The 19,810-nt window shown below is 36.3% G+C and overlaps 1 protein-coding gene across 31 annotated transcripts in view; it reads left to right on the top strand.

The window, feature by feature from the left end:
- TENM2 (teneurin transmembrane protein 2) overlaps positions 1-19,810 on the top strand; it is a 1,465,234-nt gene that overhangs the window by 464,526 nt on the left and 980,898 nt on the right. The window contains exon 1 of one of the 31 annotated variants that reach the window (XM_083799328.1): positions 18,944-18,989. The exons of the other annotated variants lie outside the window; for them this stretch is intronic. The gene's annotated coding sequence lies outside the window, so the exon portion shown is untranslated. Of the gene's footprint in view, positions 1-18,943; positions 18,990-19,810 lie in introns of those variants that run through there. 31 annotated transcript variants of the gene reach the window in all.

The following is a 19,810-nucleotide window of genomic DNA, read 5'->3' as shown; positions in this document are numbered from 1 at the left end:
ATTATTTTCATAAAATGATGAGTTCGCAAGTGGTTATCATTAAAAGATTTCATTAAAGTAACTCTGACAATAGTATTTAGAAGAATCATGTCTTGCTTTCTGCTGTACAAGTGAAAGTTCCATCCTTGCAAGTTAAACTGAACTTGCTTTCGTGTATGGTGTTCTGCAAAATAAAATTAAGTTTAGAAGAACGATTTTCAGCAAGAATTTCATAAAGTCATCTCTTACCTGTTTTCATTTTCTTCTCTTGGTGATGGCTTTTACCTGTTTCTATGCTTATGCAAGCACATGGCTTTTCATCTGAATTGTTGACTCAAGTGGCTGTTTGTCTGTGTAGCCATCTGCCCATTTGTCATTTTGCTTAATATATAACCTTTCAGGACGGACTAAACATTGGAAACATTAAAAGAAGATTAAGAAAGAGGAAAGACCACTTGTAAGAAAATGGATGCAATGTATTTCTTTTTTCCCAAAATTTTTGTTGTGAAAAAGCTAGTATGTAGCTAGCACTATTTAAATTACACAGTTGTAATAGCATGTGGTAGCCTTTTCTCAATATAATATTTATATTTATCTATATTTAAATTCTCTAGGGTATGTAGATATTGTTTAAATTTCATTAAAAAAAAGTGTATTGATCCCTATTTGTGTGTTAAATAAGATCCTGAAAATGCATTGTCACACACTGGAAAAAGAATAGCAGTTTTTGAAGTTAGAAACTAACTTGAAAATAATGAATACCATGTTCTGTTAAAACAAAGCCAGCAGGTGCTTAGGTCATGTGATAGTACCAGGAAAGAAAAAGATTGTAGAGAAATAAACTAAAGTCACTATGCAAAAGTTTTCCTTCTGTCTGATATCTTACCTAGACTAAAATACATGAGTGTTACTGTCTTGCGTGGATTTCTTTTTGCATATTATTTTTTCGACACCATGAAGATGGGACACTTGACAGTTCAGGCCCTGACATAGTACAAGTCTAATCCGTAAAGTATAAAAATTGCTTTGGGCCACTATTAAATCACTCATTACTGTTTCCCATTACAGTAATTGAGATTTAGTAGTGCAGCAGGACTTTTTGCTCAAATAATAGATACCATTTTATATTCCATAATTTCCTTTTTCTTTCTCCGTAATTTCCCCTCTTGCCTTTCTCCTCAGGCTTTTATTTTCAAATGTTTGTCTGTATATACATAGATACTGAGATATATATAATTCAATTCAGAGGAAGCATGTAAATGTGCTGTGCAAGATCTTGAGCAATTAAATTCTTCTTTCATGCATATACGCACATGTGTTAAGAGATTGAATTGTGTTTTAATACAGTAAAAATCCAGGAATGGAAAATGCTTCATGTTTTAAAAGCACACATGCTATTCTAAGAGAACATGATACATATTAAGGACTTCCAATTATTTAAAAAAAAATGTTTTAGCAAATACTGTAATGAGTAATAGCATCTTTCTTATTTTCCTGTTATGGGATGTTGCTGCACTCAAAGTCCTATTTGATGGCAGTAGAGTACTGGATAGACAGCTGAGTCCTTTGTGCTGTGCAGTTTGCTGGCTGCAACCATGGAGATTTTCTTTCTCCAGCATCACAGGTAGTAAAGCTAAAGACCAAAGATGTGAATTTTGTGCGAAATAAATAATTTGTGTACATCTGGCTTTTGCATCAGGCCTCCACTTTTTGAGAACAGAAATCCTCTGAAATCAGAACTGTTTGGACAACATGACTTCTGATCTGTCTAGGGTATATCAGAAGTCTGTGGTGAAGCAAGAAACTGAACTGAAGCCTTACTGACACTTGTGTGTCACCTTTGGATCATCCTTCTTCCCAAAGAAACAGGATAACCGGTGGATAAATCTGGTGCCTGTGGAAGTTCTTAGACTTCTTGCATCCATTTCAGTGGTGCTAGTTCAGAATGCCAGTGCTTAAATTCTTAAGAATTAGTATAATAACTAATTCCACAAGGAAGAATGATTACTGATACTTTCATTGCATGTTGGGATTTCAAACACTAACTTGGTATTAGATATTCATTCATGGAATTTCATTCACTAAATCTTAGTTAAACCATGGCACAACTCAAGAGTTTTGATTACATTTTTTTTGCTTGCAAAAGTAAACACAGGTTTCTCAACTGTGCAGTAGCAACAATGCTGTCAGTGAGTTTTGTGCTATGCCAGAAGGTAAAGTTTGGTGTAACACCTGGTTGCAATAAACAGTATCAAAAAGAAATAATAACAAAGGAGGAAAAAAAGAAGGAAATGCTGTATGAGACCTTTTATACAATCTCAGTATCTGTATATATATACAAGACACATTGTTTGTTTCAAATAAAGCATCTGAAAATGAAGAAGTTTTAAATAAATGTATTGAAATGTATTGAAACTTCTGTACAACTGCAGATAAGGTTACACAGATGTTTTCAACTGGAAACCTATTACGGAGAAAACTTTCAAGCTGTTCCTTCAATATTTGAAATACAAGACTTAGCCATTGGATGTATTGTTTGATGTGGTTTATGCACAGTTTCTTGTAAAGAGATTTGTTTATCATTGGGGGCTGTCATTGGTATGACCTGGTGCTCTCCTGCTGGTGGAGTGTGTTGTGCAGGCTATTTGTTTTGTGCAGGTTTAATTCCTTTCTTCCTGTTCAGAGGAAATGTAAATGTGTCCTGTTATGGGAGAAAACATGTTTTTCATATCCAGCTGCTTGCCACACTGATGTGACTTGCCAGAATCCGCATCCATTAAATACTGCAAATGTACAGTAAAGTCTTTTGGGCTTACATATATGGGTCAGATGATGCATGCCAAAATTGTTGACCTTTCAGTGTATAGTAAATCAGAAAGATTTTAGAGTGTTCTCCTTCTGCATCCAGTAGGTAAAAATGGCAAATTATGGGTTTTAATTTCTGTTATTTGAATTTAAAATGAGAACGTAGCAGATTTTCCTGAAGCCTTCTGCTTATGTAGAGAAATTTCAAGGTAGAGGGAATGTTCTTTAAATAAATCATTTTTAGAAATAAAAATATTTGGATGAGAAGATTATTAAAAAGTATAGAGTTGAAATAGAGAGGTGCTAGTTATTCAGGAAGCTGAAAAATGGAAGGGAGTATACATAGCAGCTACTGCATCATTTGATGGGAATTGTCTATGGAATCGGTTTGTCCTGCTGTGAAGGAGCTACCTCTTCTTGAAGATGCATGCATAATCATGTAAGAATATAGCACTAAGGACATGTGATCACATGTTGGTTTGTCTCCAGTCATACAGAAAACATGTCAATTCCTATTATGACTTGTAACTAGATTCAGTACTATCATGGGCATTACAACTGCAAATAAACAGAAAAAAAACTAGTAGGGTTGTGCTGAAAATCTTAAGACATACCAATATGTTTCATTGGTAATACATCACAAATATATATCCTGCGGGTAATACATGGTATACTGCAATATTTTAAGTCACATTATCAGTCAACCTCGTTATTCGTAAAAACAACTGGCACTAATGTTCTACCAGTATTTTAAAATGGGAATGTAATGAGTGATTATCTGTCTAGTTTGTACTGCATTCTCTGCTCAAACAATGAAGCAATTTACTGAGAGAGTACAGTAGGAATGATCTCTACTGTAAGTATTTTTTATAATAGTTGCAAAACATGAGATACTAGGTAAGACAGCAAAGAAGAAGATTTTGAGGAGAACGTGTCTGTTTGGTATTGCTTAGAGTTTTCCAGTGAGAGTTATATAAATACCAGTTTAGTTGTGCAAGTGCAAAAGAATGTAGGGAATGGTGAGATGGCAACAGGTCTGGGATGTTCCCTTCATGATTTCGTTAAAACAAAACAAAGAGAAAGTCAAGAAAAAACATTTTGTTTGGCATATTTTGGTGAAGTCCAGGTCATAGTCGCTCTGCCATTTGGACTTGCTTAACAGGACTCTTCTTGGTGTTCCGTCCTGCACATCACTGTTTCACAGGGAGGAAGACTTCCTTTCATCACAGGTTTCTTTCTTTCAAAAGTAAAAAGATGTTTTATTTAGATTAAGCTCCATTTTTATCGCTTATTTAATTTGTCTTACAACTCACAATAAATGGTAATTTTATGCTTTAATATTTCTGAAGAATAACACTAGATTATATAGCCTTACTCTCAACCTCATGTAGAATTCAGAAGGAAGGCATGCTACAGGCTGGAAACAAAGCAAAATAGTTTCTAAGGATTTCCATCTTTCAGTGATCAGTACTCTGTGCATACTAGTCGCAGGAGCAGTAGCTGTTACACAGAATATGTATTGAGCCAGTTCTCAGGAATGAGGTTTTCAGATATTCAAGTTTACTCTATAGTTAAATGACCAATCCAGCTCTGGGAAGGAAAATAGGAAAACACAATTTCCAAAAGGTTTCTACTTTCATTGCTTGCCATCTCTTCTTACATTAAGCTCCCTCATAGCACTGTGCTGGAATTGAAAATTCTCCTGTAGTTTGTGGGTGCTGTTCAGTAAGGTGTTCTGTAAAGATTACTGATGCAGTACTGCACAGCAAAGAAAAAAGAGGATTTATGAGAAGCTGCTTTTCTACAATAATTCAGAGTTTTAGAGATAGTGAGAAAGAGAGTGTATCAAAATGGAGCCCAGAGATTTCTTTAGAAGAAGTGTTCAGTCATGGAGAGATGTTTTTAAAGAGTTATGAAGGTCAGACTTATGCATCCAGTAGGAAGCTGAAATCCAAGAAGCTTATTATCAGGGATTGAAGCCTTTCAGATGGCACAGGTCCATGCAGACTCTAAAGTATGGTTTTAGTTTCATTTCTTTTCTTGATGTTCTGTTTCTAGTGGGAAAGGGGACGACATGGGCTTGAAAGAGGTTACCGTCTGAATATATAGTGTCTTGTCACAGTTTACCACCAAGCAGTCACCGAAGAGTGCAAGACTTGGTTCATCTAAGCCTGAGGAAACCTAGTTGATATGTGGTGTTTGCAGAATTGGGTTCAGATTAGAGTAGGAGAATTGCAGAATTTTGTTCTCTGGTAGAGACATGAAGGAATGCATTGGAAAGCATGGAGTAGAGAGAAGGGGCTGTGTGTACAACTTGTGCATTTCAACCAAAGGGTATGTCAAAACAAAGGGAAACATGCTTCTAGATTACTTCTCATCTCCCCTTTCCTTAAGCGGTATGGTTTTTAATATTGGTTCGTTTTCCAATATAGGTTCACAACATGCTCATGCAATAAAAAGATGATTCACTGTGAAAATGAGAAATTGGATAGTGGACATAATACAGAAAACTGAATACTATGTGATGAAAGGGCTGTGCATATAACATATTACACAGTTAATCGGGAACTGAAGGTAGTTTTGTCCACAGTTCATCAGGGCCCCTTTCTCGACTTTCCTTTGAAATCTCTCCCTCCCTCCTCAGTCATTTTTTACTTTCTCAGACACCCTAATTGCAGCTACGTTTGTTTTCTCTGCATCAGTTGCAAAGAAGGGAGTTAGTAGTTTAAAGATAGAAACGTATGCATGTCCTATCAGAGCTGAAGAATGATAATCCTTTATGTCAAAAGGTCTGTGTAATCAGGTATTATTTACATATTATAGTCAAAGTAAGAAATGTAACAATATATCTAGTCTAGGTTTTGATTGTTCACTAAGATTGTTTGCTTCTGTGTTTTATTTGTGTAAATGTACGATTAACTTAGAAATAAGCTTATTCCACTTTGTTTTTGTTGTTTGCTAGTTGATATTCTGTGCTGGAATTGTAATATTACCATTCTTATGAAGATCTGTAGTGAAATTTAGGTGTGGTTAAGTTAAGTTATGTCTTTAACTGTTCTTCATTGAAACATAATATGTGAAGTTTTCAGTCATTAGTTATCATGAAATTGACCCACCTTAGTTCTCCATTTGTGTGTGTGTTACTTCACATTAAAACCTGATCGTAGTATTGCAGTCATGATCCTTTGGTCTGTTTTTTCTTGCAGCTGGATAATATAAACAAACGTAGTTTGGGGTATTAATAGATAAATGTGTGGTAATATTGAGTAGTTTGATCTTTGTGTCTATTAAAATATTATTTCTACAGTCAGTCTCATATATGAGAAATGTATTATGTAAAAGCAAGGCTTAACAAAGAATACTTAAGTTTAGACTCTTAAGTGATGTTGTTTTTCAAATACCCATAAATTACATAGCTTGTAATTAGTATGTAGCTCTGGCTATGTCACCTGATGGCAGAGCATACTGTGACAAAGTCAGTGTTTGAAGTGGCAGTAAATCTTTCTCATCTCTCCTACTAAATCTGCATTACCTAAAATATTTGTGCCCACAGTGCAGATGTTGGTGTAGCTGTTGATAAAAAAAAAAAAAAAAAAAAAAAAAAAGAGAGAGAGAGGAAAAAAAAACTTCTATCTAAAAATACTGTATTAGAACAATCTAACTAGTCTAATAAAACTACATTTTCAGACAAAGGGTTTGTGATTTTCAGCTATGCAGTTAGAGTTAACAAAGGATTATTTCTATGTATCAATCTAGCTCTCTGCAAACACAGAAATAGATCAAGAATACAGTGTTAACTGGTAGCAGAAACAAATTGCAATATTTACTGTGCACTGATAAGTTTTTATTGCCCTTAAAAAGGTGTTTGTCCACACATAGTTGCATACTGGAATTATAAGAGATATTGACAATCTACTGGTGATTGCTTCTGTTGCTAGAATTCACAGCAAGAACATCACCATCAGTTGGTGAATGGCAGATGCTTATTTACCAAGGGACTTCATGAACCTAACAGTAATGTGAATTTACCTACACTTCATATTTACTATTATGGAATATTAGTAATGGGTGTCATGCAACTAAGGACAAAGAATGGTTGTGTTGGATAGGTTTATGATGAGAAGGCATAAAATGTAGTCAATATAATTTTAAGTTTAGCTTTCCTCACTATGTCAGTTTCTAGACAGTTTGTTCAATTTCTTAAATCTGTCCAGATTTGTCTGGATCTACTTCTGATTGAGGGGAATTAGAATATAAAATATAAAACTAACTTAAAATATGCATGAATATGGATGTAATGATTCAAAGTCATTCTCAATGTTCAGAAACCTTTTATGTTTTACTGTAGTTTCTTGATTTAGTGCTCTAGCAACTTTTAAATGATTAGTAGGTTTAATTTAGTTATCACAAAGAATTAGACAAAAAGAGTTTGCATAACATGCTTCTCTGAAATGAAATTACCTGTTGGAAATAATTTCAAGTAACACAAGTACTAGACTGATATAGGTAAACTAAAAGTGAAGTAGGATAGGATTTAAAAAAAATAAAAATAAATCTCAGTACATTTATAATTCCTGTTGATACTTGTCATCAATGGGCTAGGGGGGAGGGAGGGGGGGTTGGACCCGATGATCTCTTGAGGTCCCTTCCAACCCCTACGATTCTGTGATTCTGTGTGAATAGGACAAATTCTTAGATCAGACTTACCACCTAAGAATGAGAAATTAAAGAAGAGCTTAGAACCTGAAGGACACTTGTTATGCCAAGCCTAAATAGATCATTAGTTAGGAAGGAGCACCACTGGAATAGGTAGGGCAAGCTCTTATGTATGTAAATGTATAGACTAAAAGACCAGCCATTTTCAGTAGTAGCACACATTCATTTAATACAGTATTCTATCATCAACAGTTATACAGTATGCTTAAGGGAGAGGATCAAAACAGGGTACTGAGGTAATTTTCCACGTAACTTCAGCTTCCAGCAATCTGTGACCTAGGGGATTCTGGAAGATGTTTTAGCTCCATCATTGCACTTAATAGCGTTGGTGGATATACTGTGTTTTGATTTTCTGTATCTCCAGTTAGCCAGTTACTACAGGGTATTTGTTACATTTTTTAATTTCACCATAATGACAGTTTGTTCTGTATTCTTCAGAAAGTAGAAAAAAGATTCGAAGATGACAAATCGGTCATTGTAGTGCTCTTCTTCTTTCTCCTCCTAGATAAACATAAAAAAATCATTTATTGCACTTGTATTGCGTAATCCAATATCAGGAAATTATTGGACTATAATTATTGCCTGTAACTTTTCCAAAGGTTTCACTTTGATTTTCCTTGGTTGAAGTTATAAATAATACTCAGCTTCCATTTCTTTCGTTCTTGGATTTTATCAGAACTTTTTAATGGGCTAACCATTTGTCAACAATTAATTCATAATTAGGTATTGTGATAGCCAAAAAAAAAAAAAAAAAGAAAGGAGGGGAAGGAGGGGAGTCAGAAGACCACCTGTTGTCATACTTTTTTTTTCATTTACAGAGATACAGGGTTAATGTTTTGTTGTCTCATCAGAACTTTGAACTCCTGTGACTGATACTACATCATTTAGCCAACTTGCACAGAATGTCTTAATACTATAATTCCATTTTGAATAGGTCATCCTCAGCAAAGACTGATTATGGTATGCTGTCCATTTTTAGTAGCTAATGCAACTCTTGTGTTATATCGGGGGGAATAAATAATAATTCTTGCATGCCACCAAGAATGACAATCTCTTAAAGCAGTGCCATATGCCATTATTACTTTGAATTGGAAGCCATATTCACTGCACAGTGTTTAAACAAAGGACCATAAAATTATCTTGTGGTATTGAGCAAGGCTTCTGGCAAGGCTGTCTGACCCATCTGGAGTGCTGCAGGCTCATACAAGGCTGGATTCCAGGCTTTCAATGAAAAAAAGGAGGAGGAGGGGTATGGGGGTGATTTGTGTGCAACAGTGCATCACAGTAAATACAGATGCAGTATATATGGGGTGTAGTAGAGATGTGTTGTGCAAGCAAGCAAATGTCTGTGTGTTTAGAAACATCTTTGGACCTTTAAAAAGGGTCTTTTGGTTCTATTTCCCTATTTAGGATAGGGGCAGGATGGTAATTATTTTTTTTTTCTTTGCTGAAAGATTTCTCCTTTATATGCAAGTTTTTTTTTTTTTTTTTTTTTTGTTTTTTTTTTTTTTTTTAAACAAGCTCCTTTCTGCTGTTATCTTTAGGCCTGCCACACTAGAAGGTGTTGATTGATTTTTCTAGGCAAGAGTTTTGGCTCCAAGTTTGTAAATTTGGAGTATGTGTTTATCTTAATGAAGCAAAAGCGGAAACATCTCTTCATATTGCTATGGGTTAGAAATGGGCAACATCCAGTCCCATTGTCTCTGGCTGTCTGTTGAGATTCCAAAGTATGGGATCTCCTCAGAGTGGGCACAGGAATCCCATCCCACCAGCTGGTGTCTCCTGCATTTTGGACTTCTGCAATTCGTTTTCTCCTTGAAAATGCTAAGAGAACGTGCAGTCTTTGGAATGGTAGATCTCAAGAATGACTTCGTTCTGGTTGGGGGCACAGAGCTTATAACCCACGAGAAGCCTCACTAGTAGATCAGGAGCCTTTTTACCCACCCTTTTGAAACTCTGAATGCTTTGAAGCCAGGTAACCAAGCAGCTTATTCAGGAAGGGAAAGATCTGAGATTCTGTTCTCAGTCATTTGCTAGTAAAACAACTGATGAGCTGTGCTCCTCCTTGGCTTGCTCTGTTTCACAGGAGGAAGGAGGTGATCAATAGTAGTCCTGGAGCTGCTAAAGGAAAGGATCTGTGGGGAGACTTTAACTTTGGGTATATTCCATTTTTGTTTGGATGTGTAGAGTTGGGCATGGGGGCACAACATTAGTCCTTCAGTGTTGTAAACTGGGTTTACACATGCATTTTGTTTACACATGTGCATTCTGAATGATTCAATGTGCTTTCATATGTAAACACAACTTTTCCTAATTGGGAAAACATTCTTCAGACTGTTGTAACTGTTACTCATATGTAATAGCATCAGTATAGTGTGTATTTAGCCTCTTCCTTGATTTTTATAGCTCTTAGAATTAACATTAACTATATAGATGGCAAATTCAGTATAATGGTGCTTTGTCTGAATTTAATTCCACTTTCCATGTGTTTCATTACTGCTAGAAAATCTTCCCATTTAGGCTGCTTGTCACATGCTTGCTGGCAATGTTTGTGTGAGCTTGTACATTAATTAAAACTGGCAGGAATAAGGAGGGTACAGGAGAGGAGACATGACCCAAAAATGTGCTTAAGTCTTGTTCTCTCCTGAGATGCCTGTTCTTGCAAAGTGTATCTTAATAACATCTGTGTCTAATGCCGTGGCTTATCCCTAAACTCAGAGGGTTCAAACAGGAGGATTAATAACGATTATTCCACTAGCAAAGTAGGAATTTCTGGTTACCTAGCAGCTTTTGCCTTACTTTCCTCTATCAATTCCTTAAAGCTCCATGTTTTAGTACCTTTTTGATTCATTAGAACTCTCCCCTACAGCCACGGGTATGGTAGCCGCAGCCATCGTTTGCTTCCCCTCAGTGCTTTTGGAGAAGCACGTTTATCTATTTAAGCAGAGAGTGACTGATGGCCTGAAAACGTGATCATCACTGATGCTGCGCCTAAAACCAACAGAACTGCATGGTGGTGGAGTTTTAAGAGATTAAAAAAGGCATTTATGATTCTCTGTACTTATGAGTGCTTCCATTCCAGCCATGGAAACGGCAGCCTCATAGATTGTCAGTTCAGTCCAAGTAAGAGAAACCCCTTGGAACTTCATCACAAGCTTTAACTTTTTGAACAGATACTTTCTTCTGCTGCAATGGGTTGGCATTTCCTGGATCTGAAGGTTAGCTGAAACTGAAATAACAAAACACCACAATAATGGGATAATACTGAAAAGACATCAGATGTAGAACGGTATCAACAATTCCATACAGTGAGGTATTATCATGAAATGTCCAAACAATATATGCCTGAATGTGATACAAAACAACTTCATAAAGCTTTTAGTGTCATTTCTTACTGCAGTGTAGCTCCTCCAAAACTACCCAGAACAATCCCAGCACTTGGAAAAGATCAATAGGTATCAATAGGTGCAGAAGGTATTTCTGTCCTCCTAAGAACAGCAAATCATTTCCCCAGCCTTTGCTGACCTAATATCTAAGAGATTCCACATTACAGACAACTCTGCTTTTATGCTATCTCTGTAACAAAAACCTGCTGTAATATTGTAAGGTCTCTTAGACAAAGCTGGAGACTACATGGCTCCAGCCTTGGGGGTTTGGTAATTTAAAAATCATTTGTGACATTTCACTTTTGAGATAAGAAACATTTTTAGATCTTAGTTAGACTTTCAGTCCTGTTTTCCTTTATTTTTTTCTAAAATCCTTTTTTTGTCTTTGCTTTGCCACATAAAAGGATTGATGTAGGTAATAAACCTGACCTAGTTCTAGTCTTAAAACTGCAACTGACAGTAACTTGTTAGGGAGTTTGATCTCCTGTGAACTAATCAAGGCTTAGGTGGTAGCCTCTATAGGAAGGAGATGGTATCATAAAAATTCCTCAACAGGTAACTTTATAAATTGGAATGAAAAGTCATAAGAAGAATGTCAGCAGAAATGCTTTCTTAGATCGCAGGAAACTGATATCTTTCTGACATACACAATGACACACAGTGGAAATACATCAGAGGCACAGATATCTTTCTGATTCTTAGTGAAAAATAGAAATAATTATCAGTTTAAAATTATCAGAGATCCTGAAGAGAATGTATATGAGTTAGTCTTGCAGTTCTTATGGGGGGGCAGACGGAGGGGTAGGGGGATGAACACGCTCAGTGACTAAAGCTCACATCAAGAATGAAGATCATTTAATTGGCAAGTTGCAGCGCCTGACACACATGCTTTCTAAAACAGGACGAACGGCTTCAGTGGAAGTTCTTCTGTCATTTATAAGGAGTTCACCTGGTAACTGTATTGACCAGTGAGCTAAGAAGCTCACTGTGTTGTCTGTTGAATTATGATTAAAAGTGAAATGTAAAATTCTAGAGAGAGAAAGCAACGTACAATATTGACATTGGGGATGCCGATCAGTTAGCTAGTGCTGTACATAGCAACCGTCACAGTATAACAGTGCAGCTTGAAGCAGTTACTTAAGGACTACATAAAATATTTGCATGTCTGGGGACAGAAATAGTTGTTAAGTGGGAGTCATTAAATATGTGTTGTGACACACTGTACCATGATCCTGATCCTCCTTAGTGCTTCTATACATAAATGACTTTCAGTGCTCCCAAGCAAGCTTTTCTGTTCAGATTCACATTGGCATATAGCAGTTTGCAAGGTTGGAGGGCACAATGGTGGTGGCTATTGGGCTTGAGGCCGTGTCAGCTTCTGAGGTAGGAGGAAAAAGCTGTAAAGTCTAGAAATGGTCAGAAAAGGACTTGATTATGGGAGTGCCAAAGGGGAGGTGTTTCTGCTTCTCTGCCATTTTTGCCTTCCTGAGCCTACAGGGAGTAGAGAGGATATAGTGCCAGTGAATGCATGCATGAGTGAATAAAGGGCATATGGATGCTTTTCTGTGTCATCTCACATAGAGTCTACCCATTAAACATGCTAGATGTGAGCAAAGCAACGGTTGCTGCACCATACAGGGCTATAGCAGATTCCTTCCGCTGTGCCGGAGAACAGTCGAGTCATTTTGCCTCATTCAAAATACCTCTGTAGTCTGAGCCTATCCATGCTCTGCTGGGCTCTTGCTGAGAAGGGGAAGATGGCCATCTCTGCTGCTGTCTCATACTTCATTTATGGCTTAGCTTGAGCATTGAGTTCTGGCCAAAACTGTAATGGCAAGAAATCGCAATTCTGAATTTTGGAAAAGTTTATTAGTGGAAAAAGTACATTTAGATAAGTTTTCTTCCTAAGGTTTCCAAATGGTGTAATGAACATGTACATGTGTCTACTGCATATGGGCCTTATCCAAAGCTCATCGCAGTCACAGACTGCCATTGGCTACAGCACTCTTTGGAGTAGGCCTAGTGTGATCCATAGATAATATAGCTTTAATTTCATTTCATTTTTTGTCCCTTTTGTAGAAGTTACAGCTAATGTATCTTAAAGTACTAAGCCTTTGCTTAACATAAATGCCACAAACCAGGAAAAAAAAAAAAAAGGATAAATAACACATTTTGGAATGAAGACTTTCATTTGCATCTGAATATTTTTATCAAGACTCTTGTGACTTCTTTCTACTCTGAAATATATACCAGATAAAGTTATAGAGAATCCATTCATTCTCTGTCATTTATTTATACAATAAAGCACACAAAGCAGTCTTTAACTATCACTGTATAGGATATCAAGTTATCTTTAATTATCACTACAGAATGGTTGCGAAATCAAATACTGTTGGCAATCAACATTCATTATACAATAGCATGATTGCATCTGTTCATATTCCTGGATAAGCAGGGAAAATCAAAACAGTGTCTGATTTATCCACTAAAACTGTCTGAGCAAAATATTGTATCTAACTCTCTTAATATCTCTCAGTGACTTTGATCTGATTAAAGTCCAAAGACACATAACCACAGATGCAAATTTTCTAGTGCCTCAGAAATTAAATACTGCTATATTTCAACAGACTGAATAGCAGGAACCATACTCCAGCTGACGTGATTATAGGCATAGTATAAACTTATGATAGAGAGCTGTCTAAATCTCTGAGGCCGCAGGTGCAGGATTATAGTAAACCCCATTGAAACATACAGTATTCTGCCTAAATGCACAAGTACAAAATTAATTAGGCTGTTGATCACATAGTAAAAGTATGATGGATAATCTAATGGAAACTACCAGCTCAAAGTCAATAACAAACTTGATTCTTTTATTAGCTGCAGCTGATTTTCAATTCCTCTATTTACAGGGCTTTGTGCTTAATAGAAGATAAGAAAAAAGTTGTGGTGTGTTTTTTTTTTTTTGAAAATGAGAACTCAGTTACAGTATTTATCTCTGTTGGAAACTGTAATGTGTAAGCAATGTAGAATTTGCAGATAGACATATCTGCGAGTAATTCTCTAAGATACTTGGCTGAAAAGCACATCAAAGCACAGTGAAATAATGAGACAGGCTCCAGCTGTTGGATTCCAGCAGCTTTTGATTTGTGCTCTAGTAGAAGCTCCAGGTTTTGATTCTGTGTTGATTATTTCCATGGTACTGGAGTTGATTTGTGCATTATTTAAAAAATAGGCAGTAGATAGCAAACAAGGGTGAGTTTGGAAACTGCATATTAAAAGACATATTGCTTCCTGATATAAATTATTGCTTCCTATTACTATGTTCACTATAACCAGCTGTCAGACTTTAAAACAAACAAACAAACAGAAACCAAAACAAAACAACAACAACAACAAAAATCTACAACCTTTTAAAATACCCATTTAAAAGAAGTTATGAAAATAATAATTAAGGTCATCAGAAAATGGTTTCAGCAAAAATTCTGGGGACTTCAGTGTTCAGGGAACGGCTTTCTGTGTTGAGGCTATTGTAGAAATGTGGTTTTTTTTCTGCGCCTTTGCAGGACATGTCCTAACCTCGAGTCTGGAATTGCTACCAGTAGAAAGCAGGTACCTTGACAGAGCTTTGGAGGACATGAGTTTAGAGTCAAACTCATTCATCATATTGCTTTCTGTATGTTGCTGTGCAGATAAAGGTCTTGCTCTGGAGGGAACTCTTAAAAAGTCAGGTTTTGAACTGCAGTCTTCCTGATTTTTCATTATAATGACAATAAAAATTATAGTACCTCAGAAAAACTAGTGTATCTCATGTTTTTCTCTGGATCAAGTTTTACCTCTGTTTCTACTCTACATTTTAGAGGTAGTCATGTATAATTTGCTATGCATTATGTGAAGGCTGTTGCTGTTGTCACCGGAATGTCAAAATTCAACCAACTATACTGTTTGTGTACTAACATACCACGATTCTTAAAAGCTTACTGAATTTCTGGTGCAGATCAGAATGATAATGTGAAAGTACATTTGCTTGAATGTTTCTTTGCACTATAGCCAAAGCATGTGGTCTGAAGGACGTGTTTAAAAAAAAATCCATTGTTTTTAATGTAATGTGATGTTTCTGTCAAACTGAACTTGTTAGAGCAGGCTTTTCATAGCTTTTGAACTATTATCTTCACCTACAAGATGAAATAACAGTAGGCAAATTTTGCATCTAAAGATGACATTTAATGGTAGGACATAGCTGTATTTGATATGCCTACCTCAAGCACTTCATAACAAGTCCACTGTAATTTTAGTGTAAATGTGGAGGCAGTTTGAGGAGTAGAACTCAAGTTGTGTGTTCCACTGAATCTCAAGTTAGACTTGTAGCACTCTGGAATACCCTCAGTTTTAAGGACTGAAGATGTTTACTATAAAGAGTAGCTCATACACCTCTTAGTTCTTCCTGGGAGCAGGTTGCTATCTGGTGTTTTAATCTGGTCAGAGTAAACATTATTAATCCAGGTATCCTGTGACCTTTGTGTGTGCGTGTGTGTGTATCAACTATTTGCTAGGCTGTGTTACTGTCCTGGCACTCTCTGGCTATGCATTGAAAAAAAAAAAAGTTTGCTACTGTGCTGAAATTCATTACTGGATTGATCTTCTGAGGAAACTTGAATAGAGGAATGCTTAATATCTGATTGGTATAGACCTTAATCTTTAAAACTCTATAGTCCTACCTAAACCTTGAAAATTGGTGATACTGAAGTATGTGCTTAGAACCTTGAGAAAATTTGAAAATTAAAGATGCATGGATTTTTGACCTCAGTGGCAGCTAACAAGGTGTTACCAAGACTAGTTGATGAAAGGTAGGCATATACATCTGTTGTGGATATCTCTTTGCTTTGACAGAGGTCTTTTGACAGAGTGTTATAAATATGTTACTTATACTGAAAGAGAAGATGTAATATATACCTTGTAATCTTGATGTTGTTTACTACGGTTTCTAAATGTAATAATTTATTATAGCTTTCTTTTTTAAATGTCTGATTTGAATATCCTATGAAGAAACCTCTATTTGACTGTAGAGCTTTTTCTGTTTTCACAGTTTTGTTTCTATTTTAGTCTTGGTTATATTACACTTTCCTTCTGAAATATAAGTTGTGGTGAGGATAAGAGTATGATGAGGGCATATCTTAAGCAATTTACTCATGGTTTAGAGAATCTTCAGTCTGCCTCCTGGTATGATGATGTAGTCCTCAGTAGGATTCTAAAAGGCATTGTCACCAAAAGTAGATGAATAAACTTATAGTGTTATCCATTAGGAAATTTGTCCTGAATTTTTAAGAAACCTGTATCAAAATACTTAAAGGAACATTCTTATGGTAGTGTGTTCCTGTTGATGGGACAAGAAATAAGAGTTGTAGGTTAGACTTTACACATGTTCTGTCCATGGGTTTGTTCTGTGACATCAGTAGGTCACTTTTTGTCTGGGGTTTTTCATTTTTCTCCTTGTGGAAATAACATGCTTTCTGGCTACTGCTGTCCAGCCCAGCAATATGGTACATACTCTGTCCAGTTGAGGTCATAGCTGGTATTTCATCTAGAGAGCAGCAACGTGTCTTCCACTGCTTTGGTCAAGTTAACAGGAGGGACTAGAAAAATGTTTTTGTTGCATATAGTTCTATCATTTCGTTAAGCATCCAAGTTTGAAAAAGGAATATCCTTCAAAGGAGATAATTCCAGCAATTGCATAAGTAAAAACATAGCCACTGGGAAGTATATTGAATTTATCCCACTGTGTCTTTATTGAATCATTTAAAAACCATAATCGAGGGTGCTGAAAGCCACTGAGAGCCTTCAGTCAGCACAATCTTCACACCAACAAGGAGAAGCTGTCAGAACAAGTTATATCTCACATGTATGACTGTAAATTAGCAGGAAAGAAGTTGAGTTTCAGCAATTTAAAATTTTATTCTTCAAGGGTTAAAATTGATCTTCTCTACACTTGTGATTCACACTCATGTGAAAAAGTGTGTTGGATATATCTATTAGAAACACAGAATCATTTAGAATGGAAAAGACCTTTAAGACCATCAAGTCCAACCACCCACCTCACACTACAACTCCACCACTAAACCATGTTCCTAAGCATCACATCTCTTAAACACCGCTGGGGGGGGACTCCATCACCTCCCTGGGTGGCCCATTTCAATGCCCGGTCAATTTCTTAATGCTTTCCGTAAAGAATTTCTTTCTGATTTCCAATCTAATTCTCCCCTGGCACAATTTTAGGCTGTTACCAGCATCCTATCACTTGTTCCCCGAGACAAGAGGCCGACATGCACCTCGCTGAAGCCTCCTGTCACGCAGAACAGCCCCGGCTCCCTCAGCTGCTCCTCACAGGCCTTGTTTTCTAGTCCCTGCACCAGCCTCATTGCTCTTCTCTGAACCCTCTTGTCATGAGGGGCCCAAAACTGTCAACAGTACTTGAGGCGAGGGCTGACCAGAGCTGAGCATAGGGGGACAAGCACTTCCCTAGGCCTGTGGGCCACATTAGTTGCATTGATGGCTTATGTAGGAAGCAGCGATGCCCTGCACACTTGTAAGCACTAGTTCTGCTAAGCTCATTTTGATACTAATGTTTGTCAGAATAGATTGCTAAGCACCATCAGCTTGTACAGAATGTTAACAATCAGATAATTAATAAGCTGATGGAATAAGACCGATGGGCACTCTGGAGGCTAGTTTAGGTATCCATTTTTTTTGTGTTCTAAACTAGTCTTTGGTTTGAATTTTTTTTTTCCTGACATTCATTGCTTCCATACACTGTGTTTTGATGATAAATGTAGTACTTAGGAAAATAGGAACTAAAACGTTAAGGTACATGACATGTCATAATACAATAAATGTGAGGTAGTGAATACTTAGTCAAACACCATCATAGTAACAGAATGTAGTTTTAAAGATCAAGGTCACCACAACAAATGGTTGTGCTAGTTAAATTTGAAAACAATAAATATTTTTATTAAAAAACAAAGCTAAATTAATCAGATTTATGCTTTAATAATTCAGAGCAACATATCTGTGAGGATTTGTGTTCTCAGAGCGGTTAACTAGTCAGTAATATTGGCTACAATACTCCCGTTTTAAAAATGACCTTTTAAAGATGTTCTATAAAATTAAAATTTAATGAGTGGTAATAAATGGTAATACTTCCATAGTAGGAATTGCAATACTAGCCTGAAGGTTTTGCCGTTTGCCATCAGCTTCAATGCCGTGTTGTGTATCCTCTTTCATTATTTCCAAGCACAGGAAGTATGATGATAATGCAGCACTTTGAAGAAATGAAAGCACTTCTAATAGTATACTTAGTTCAGGCTATCTTCTCAGCTGAGTAATGGTGTTTCTGTTACTTTCATAATGATTCTTCTGAGAAGTACTGTTTTTTTATTGTTGTTGTTTGTTTTTTAAATGTGACAGCATGCCATTTTAAGGTTGTCTGTTACATTTCACTTGTAATTAATTAAGAATTGGCCAAAGAAGAATTTCAGATGAACAGTATCAAAATATAGGTGTACTGCTGAGAAAGAACTGTACCCTCTTTTCCCCAAAAGAGGGAGGAGAAACTTAAATACTAGTGACCCTTCAAGGATTAAAAAATATATATAAAAGAAAATAAGTCATGACGGACATGAGGAGAGCAGAAGAGGAAGCAAAGAGAGGAACGAGGAAGGGAGCGCCTACTTGGATCAGTAAACTGGTTAAATAGTACTAGGATATCAGCCTCCCTGCTATCAGCAATGACTGGAAATAATCCAGGAATTCAGAATGAGTCTGTAAATGTATCTTCAATTGTAGCCATTGGCATAGATTTATATTCTCAGTCCCTTGGGCATTGAATTTCATTTCCCCATTTGCTAAATGAGAACAATTTATCCTAAATCAACTATAATCAGAGTAAACACTATTATTAATTTATTGTTTCCAGACTAGCAAAAAACAGTAAAATGAAGCTCTTTTCTTTTATCAGTGCTTTCCCTACCCCTTTTGCCCTGAGGATCCTATTAGCAGAAAGCTGAGCAACTCTGTTTCATCAGAAATAAATTATGCCTCACTTTTTTTAATGTAAGTACTGAAGGGTTGTAAAGATTAGAAATACGTTTGAACCCACTATCACTTGATGTTATTTTCCTTGATGTTCTGAGCTTCTTTAGGGGAATGAAACAACATGTTCTTTTGAAAGCAAAGAGCAGAGTTGCTTTAGAAGAACACCAGCACAGATTTTGGTTGATGTACAAAACAATTCAAAATCTATACAGAAATATTTAAAGTAATGTGTAGACAGTCTGAAGGAGCTGTCAGAATTTTTGGCATGTATAAGAGGCAGAATGTTTGCAGGGCACACAGGTGGCAGAACTAGTCGCCCTCATTTTAAAAATGATTAGAAAACTGTAATTCCCCAGAAACAGTAGGCTAATTCTCACTTTCTTCACAAAGGAGCTAACGATGAAAAAACACCTTTAATTAATAAATAGTGTTGGCACTACTTTGGTAACAATCTGCTGTAAATGAAACTCTTAATTGCCACAGAACAGTGTTGTATACAAAATCATTTTACTCTTTAAATGCTTTTCTTTGTAGTTGCTATTTTACCTTTTTGTATGAAATAAAAGTAGCTTTGCCAGCCTCCTTGTCACTGTAAACAGCTCTTGTCAGCTCTCCATTTGTGGGGAGCACAGAGGCTAAAAAATAAATCAAAACTTTCCCTTAAGCCCTCATGATAGCTAGAAAAGATAGCTCTCTGTGCGATCTAAATCCAAGCTAAATTAAGCTGTGTATGAAGCTTTTGTTAATGAACTGATCCTTGAAATTCTGTAATTAAATTGTGTAATGAAAGAAAACAAAGAAAATAGTTGTAAAGGAGATATATAAGGACAGTGTATATA

Source organism: Anser anser, assembly GCF_964211835.1.
Source record: "Anser anser genome assembly, chromosome: 14".
NCBI classification, from domain to species: domain Eukaryota; kingdom Metazoa; phylum Chordata; class Aves; order Anseriformes; family Anatidae; genus Anser; species Anser anser.
The sequence above is the reverse complement of the archived record's forward strand: the minus strand, read 5'-3'. Positions and strand labels throughout refer to the sequence as shown.